At 35.6% G+C, this 7,180-nt stretch overlaps 1 long non-coding RNA gene across 2 annotated transcripts; it reads left to right on the forward strand.

Annotated features, from left to right (window-relative positions):
- The first annotated feature begins 1,224 nt into the window (after positions 1-1,224).
- On the forward strand, positions 1,225-5,757 carry LOC107863674. Of its 2 annotated transcripts, none has more exons than XR_007052951.1 (2): positions 1,225-5,169; positions 5,440-5,757. It is a non-coding gene; the product is annotated as an uncharacterized LOC107863674 (long non-coding RNA). The 2 variants fall into 2 exon arrangements; XR_007052950.1 differs by having other exon boundaries at positions 5,574-5,757.
- Positions 5,758-7,180: the final 1,423 nt, after the last annotated feature.

The raw sequence follows: 7,180 nt of genomic DNA on the forward strand, positions 1-7,180 counted from the left end.
AAGGAGGACATGGAGTCCAAGTATCTATTCCTGTTTTCTACTCTAAAAATTTGCTTGAGGTATGTATTGGTCTTAACATCTTTTCTTTTCTAACTTAGTCAAAGAAAAGATTGATTTCCTTGCATCTTTGACTTCTAACTTAGTTAAAGGTTAGAGTAGAGGTGTGTGGAGTCCAAATTGTGCTTGTATTGCCTTAACCCATCATTCGGGGATGAATGACCCTGGGGGAGACTAAAACGACCCAGGCTTTGTCCCTTGCAAAATTTGTGAGTGTGAGCCTTTTAATGATCATACGACTCACCATACTAGTCATATGGTTGGGTACGGGTGTAGGTACCCTAGTCGTATGTTGTTCAGTGTGATGTTGGCCAAGTTCTGTCCTTGGTACGATAAGACTCCATACGAGTCATATGTTCAAGTGACGAGTTTAGGTCAAAACCATATATTGTCCAGTGTCTAGCCTTTATTGTTTTGCCTAGGGTATGACTGGAATAGTACTAGTCGTATAGTGATGATACGAGTTGGGAAAAGGAGTCGTATATTGGACAGAATGTAGTGTCCAAATTTTTTATCAAGTGATGATTTGAGGGTACCACTCATATGATGTGGTTACGAGCTGAAGGTTCTAATCGTACCCACCTACGTTCTTTTTACAGTTTTTAAGTTGAGGGTATTTTGGACAACTTCCACCCCAAGACCTTAAGACCCCATGACTTATAACACTTATTTGGTACTCATTCTACACTTTAGAAGATTGAAGCACTCTCTAAAAACCTCTCAAGAAGATTGGGATAGGATTTCTTCAAGATGGTCATCTAGCAGATTAAGGATCAAAATCTCTTCGTGAATCTTCGTAAATTAGGAATGTGACTCTTCCTCCATTGTTAGTTCACAAAAATCATGTATTTTAAACATTATTATGGTTCATTAATAGTGGTTTTAATAGCCATGGGTTTGAATGGATAATGTTGAGTATTATTTTCTCATGTTTCAAATTATTGCTATACATGTTAGAACTACTAGAAATTACCCCTATTGCAATGAATTATTTTGCAACGGTTCCAAAAGCATTGCGATAGATGGTCTATTGCAACGGTTGAAACCGTTGCAAACAGAATTTGTTCTAGTAGCTCTATAACCATTGCTATTGATGGATAACCTTTACAATAGGGTATCTTATAACAACGGTTTCATGAATAATTGTCATAAAATCACCTATTACAACATATTTTTGAAAAAAAAGCTATTCCCCCGATTTTCATTTTCCCTCCCTATTTTTCTATAGATCCGCTAAAACTTTAGAAAATATATAATAAAAATTAAAAAAAATATACAAAAATATGGTTTTCACTCTTATGAACTCGATCACTCTCATCAGTCTACAAACCCCAGTACTGCCACTACGTCGACTATCCACCGCTCTCCAACTGCCGCTCTGACTTGCCCACTGCTGCTCCGACCGTGGATCCGACCGCTTCTCCGACCACTACTCCGATTTACAACAACCGACAGATCTAGTTGTTGAATCCTCTTAGTAAGCTTGCTCTTCATATGAATCCATTTATTTTATATTGTAATGAAGTCAAGATCTAGAAATTTGTTCTGTTTTTCATCAATTTTAAGTATTCAGCACAATCTATTCTGATTACTATGAATTTCTTTATAAATATCGAATGAAGAAATGCGTCATTCTTTCTTTGTTCGAATGTTGTATGCATCATTCTTTCTTTAATAATGTTGGGTTAATTTATTAATTTGTTCGTTCATTTTTCATGTGTAAAGATTTAATCTTTTTGACATTTGGTATCACTAATTTGTTGATCTCTGTAAACTGTTTGTTACTCTGTAAACTGTTTGTTACTGGATTTAGTATATGTTGATTATCTAATTGTCACTGGATTTGGTGTATTCTGGATTATCCAATTGATACTCAAGACTCTAAAGATAAGCATATCTGGTAATGTTGAAGATGTGTTCATTTTACTATTTGTTAGGTAACTGGAGTATGCTTCTCCTGAAATTTTTGTTTATGTAGGAATTGATTTTTAGTGGATTTAGTATCCTAATTGTATTTTGCAAAAGATGGAATATTTGTAGAATGCCACTTAGTGAGAACCCTTCACGGTAAGGAATTACCCAGTTATCATGCAAGTATTTCCATGTAATGCAGCGTAGCTGTAGGAGTTCTTTTGCATAGTTACTGCCGTATGGGTTATGATACCTTGATGAATGTCTGAACAATGCTTGGACAGGATATGGAAGTGGATCCTGAAGGTTCCTTTCTACCATATGTGGCAGTATCACTACGAACAATTTGTATGACCTCACAAACATATGAAAACTCTATATCAGAAGGAAAAAGCAGTGCATAGACTCATTTATACAAGGAGTACTTATAATTTCCTGTATTTGTATACTAGTAAGAGTTTGGAATGTTCTTTGATAACTATTGCTCTATTTCCTGCATTTATGGCTGATGGGAAAAGAACTAGAGTATTTACACATGTAATGTACTAGTTTTCAAGATGTAAGGAATTTCCTTTGACTCTTACATGTAAATACTACCTATAGGAGGCTGCAACATAGTACTATGCATTTAGTGGTATGGTACATTAGGGGATGAGGTGTAGAACCTTACGAACATGAGAATGGAATTTTGCATCATGGGGCATAAGGTATCACCGAGGGTAATAAAACCTTTCTATACAAGGTATCTGTGCTTACCCTTTATTATTTCCTTATTTACTGATCCTCTTGTAGTCTTATTCATCTCAATGTATTAACAGCACATTTAGTTTCGTTTATAGTATCTGGTTATTGAAGTCTGAATTTTGACCCAAATCTGATCGTGCTCAGAGATTGTTTGGAAGAAGCAATTTCGATAAGTCATCTCATCGGCTGATTGATTCTGATGGTCTTCCATATGTGGGGTAGGTAATAGGATGTCTATTCTCTTCTCTATTTTTTGGTGAGTCAACTTGCACCTGAACCAACATGATCATTTGATTGCAAAGAATTAATCCTAATGATCATATTGTAGCATTTACAATGAAATAACCAGTCAGACAATTAGTATGAAGTTAAAGGGTTCGGAGCTAGTTGTTGTTTATTATGTTTCTATCGATGTGTAAAATAAAACACATCTGCAGAAGGTGAGCAATTCCTAGATATATTTGACTTTGAGAAGATAAATCTTTGTTGTTGCTTTTCTGGATTTCTAGTCCACTTTGCAATTGTTATCTCTTTTGTTAGCATATATAAGTTGCTGTTATTCTGTTATCTTTTGCTTTCTATTTTTCTTGAATTTCGATATATAAGTTGGTGTAATTCTTTGATATTTTGCTTTCTATTTTGCTTGAATTTCAATAAATACGTTCCCAGTGAGCTTTTTACCATCTAATGCTTTATTATCATAGTCGTTGCAGCCCAAAACTAACTGTTTCTTGGTTTCTGATGGAAGTGTACTGATCGTACTAGTCCATCCTGCCTTGGAAAGGGTAAAAAAAGAAGATACGGATTAGAGCAATCTTCTCCACAAGAGAGAAGGTATCACCATAGTCGAGACAAAGAATATATGTAGCCTTTGGCAACCAGTCTGCTCTATCAATCTATCCATCAGGACCAACCTTCATAGTATATACCCATCGACAACAAATTGTAGATCTACCTAGAGGAAGAGGAACAAGTTCCCAAGTACCACTAGAGTGTAAGACAAAAGTCTCCTCAATCATAGCTTATCAATTACCAGGATGAGAAAGAGCTTATTCTGTAGTCTTAGAAATAGAAACAGATGATAGTGATGATACAAAAGCATAACGTGCTGGTAACAAATGATGATAGCTTAGACAAGTATATATAGGATTAGGATAACGAGTAGAACGAATACCTTTCTGAGTGGTAATGGGAGAACTCTCTTTAGACAAGTCTGCAGCCACAAGTTTATAACCTGCAAGAATCTGGTGTTGGGCGTTAATTGTCCGGAACAGATGAAAAGTGTTGATGACGGTGATAAGTCAAAAATGTCCTAAGACATCACAGAGGGAAATGATGAATTGTTGTAGCCTCTAGTGCTTTATTTGTTTTTTTTTCCTGAATATAGTTTATTCTCTTGTAAGTCATAAACTTTTACTTTATTCCTAATGTGGTCTTTCTTTCCATATGAGATTCATTATTTTTTCCAGGGAGAGGCTGTTGTTCTGGTGGATAAGGAGGATGCTGATGCAATTAAAGCAGCAGAGAGAGTGGACCAAACGGTTGGACTGTAATATATTAGTAAATTGGCATTTTCTCATAGTGACATGCAAGCATCTGATCTGAGTACTACTGAGCAGTTGTTAAATATATTATATTCCTCTTTTTCCTGCAGAAAGGAAACCAAAATATACTATCCTTCACGGTATGAAATTAATCACAACTTTACTGATCCAATTGGCTTACTTGTGACCTTGAGGGTACCATCTCTTTGCTTATGATTTGTTTATTGTTTTGGGATTGACATAGGGTTGATCCCAAATCAGTTGAAATTTGCTATTCCGACATGGAATCTATTGCACCTGAAGCGTACTTGTCATCGACTATAATGAATATCTACATCCAGAGAGTTAACAAAATATTTTGTCTAATTGTTACATTGTTGATTAATGAATAGACAGGTTAAACATCTATTAGGAATAGGTTGCTTTGAGTTGTTTTGCTTACCGTTCAAGTAAAGGAATGGAGACTGTTGCGATGCCTTAAGTCTTTAAATATCTAGCGGCTGAACTGGCAGCCATGAACATCAAGATGACTCTCAAACTAAGTAATGGGGCTGGAGCTTGATACGTGTTTTTGGCAGTTGAAATATTCTAATGTCTAGAAGCAAGCGGGATTTTGGTGCTTATTTCATCTGTAAATGTATCTTCTAATGTGCAATACATCCAAAAAGGGGTTTGCTGCTAAGATAACTTGATTCTGGCAATGATTGATTTGGTTTAGACTTTTAGACATCAGAAGGCCAGTTTCCTAGTGGGCTACCTAGAAAGAAAGTGCGCTGCAAATGCTACATGCTTCTGGCCATCTCATAGTGCAAGAGTCAAAATATAGAGATGTCTCATCAGTAAGAATTCCGAGTTATGCAGGTCTAATGATATGACGGAGGTGACAGGAACCCTTGGCTATATGGCTCCTGAGGTACACATTTGGACTGGAGTAGGATTTACCTTTCGTATCGATAGCTTTTTATGCCTGTCTTCTTGTTCGCTATCCATTAGATGTTACACTAATCACTTATAGCGCCGAAAGACACATTTTCTTGCTATATCAGTGTACCTGCTATGCACTTAGGCCTGTTGATCCATTGGTCCACTATAAAATGAATCTGATCGTGTTAATCCTCTATATTAAATATTTGCTTCAGCATTTTGTTTTGTTCTTTCACCTAATCTTCCTTTACCACTCCAGAAACAAGAATTGTAAAGATTAAGGGGTATAGTCTACATAACCAGAGTCAATTAATGCAAATTGCGCCGCACGAGAAGTACTAGGAAATTCCTTTATGTTTGGAGTATACGAAGCATTAAAGCAGTATTTTGCAGGAGGCATGGGTACTTCTGGTGCTGTTGTTAAGTGGAGAAGGTTACGAGAAGGTCCAAGACTTGCTGCTTTGGGATTTAGATTACTAGCTTGTTGTAAAGATTTGTTTTGTGATGTGATTATCTATGTAAATACTAATTTATATAGTTGCATAAAATTTTAATTTGGATTATTATATTAATGAAAGATTTTGTTGTTATGTGTATATATATGTAATTGTATTAATATAATTCTCTCTCAACTTATATATATATATATATAAGTTGAGAGAGAATTATATTAATACAATTACATATATATACACATAACAACAAAATCTTTCATTAATATATATATATATTCATCGTTGCAATAGGTTTCAAAAAGAGTTGCAATAGCTAGTTAAAAGTCGTTGCAAAAGAGTAGTAAGTGTTGCAGTAGATATCCAAAAGTTCTTGCAATAGGGTTATTGCAACGCTTTTCCATTGTTGCAATATACTCTATTGTAAAAGTTCTTAACGTTGCTATAGATGATACAAAGCGTCGCAATAGGAGGTTAGAAAAACTATTGCAATAGGTCTATCTATTGCAACGGTTGTCATAACCGTTGCGATAGACCTATCCCAACGCTCACATACACAACGCTCGCCTAACCATTGCGGTAGATATATCGCAATGGTTTTCTTATCTATCGTAATGATTTTTGAACCGTTGCCATATGGCTAATTTTTAGTAGTGTAATAATGGTTTTGCACATGTGGGTGCATGGGAATTAGGGTTTAATGAAAGGGGTCATGTTTAACCCTAGACTTAATGGTTTTTGGCTTGAATAATGGTTTGATAAATAGTATACCCTCAACCTATTTGTGAAAATGTCAATGAGAAGAATCTTGTCACATATGAATTGTGTTTAGAACTAAGGTATTGGCCTATGAAGGTTGATAGTTGGCAAATGGTTTATGAAGGTCTTGTTGGCCATAAATTGATTTGAGTTATAACCTTGGTGGTTTGAATATCTAAATGGATTTGAGTCCCTAAATGTTAAATTGAATTAATGTCTTTGTTTAGACAATGGGTTCAAGTCCCAAAGATAATTAAAAATGGTTATGGCATATTGTACGCTTGCAAGTGATGTTGGTATGACGATATCAATAGGATACCTTTGGTTAGTAATTAGATTAATGGTTATGTACATGTGTAATGAATGTTATAAATTGGTCTTTAAAGTGGGATGTGTAGCCGGGCCGTGAAAGGTTGGAGTTTGAAGGACTAACACTAGAAACTACGCTAGCCAGTGCGGATGTCTATATGACCAGAAGGTTCGAGTACCCCGAATGGATATATGAATGGGATGTTCGAATCCCCCATATTATGTACATTGGTGCTTAAATCATCTTGACTATGTTGGGAGGTTCAAGTCCCCTATAAAGGCATATACGGATATAGATATTCTCTAGTTTGTGTGGCTACATGCACTGAGGCCTTTCCAGCTAGGGGAGAATTGGGACTATATATCCCGTGGGTGCCTTGTTATATGAAGATTATATTACACAGCCTAGGTTAATGTTTGCAAAGTTTATGTTAAGCCTTACTCCCTATCCCAACACTATATATATATATATATATATAT

The sequence above is a fragment of the Capsicum annuum genome, chromosome 3 (assembly GCF_002878395.1).
Source record: "Capsicum annuum cultivar UCD-10X-F1 chromosome 3, UCD10Xv1.1, whole genome shotgun sequence".
NCBI lineage: Eukaryota > Viridiplantae > Streptophyta > Magnoliopsida > Solanales > Solanaceae > Capsicum > Capsicum annuum.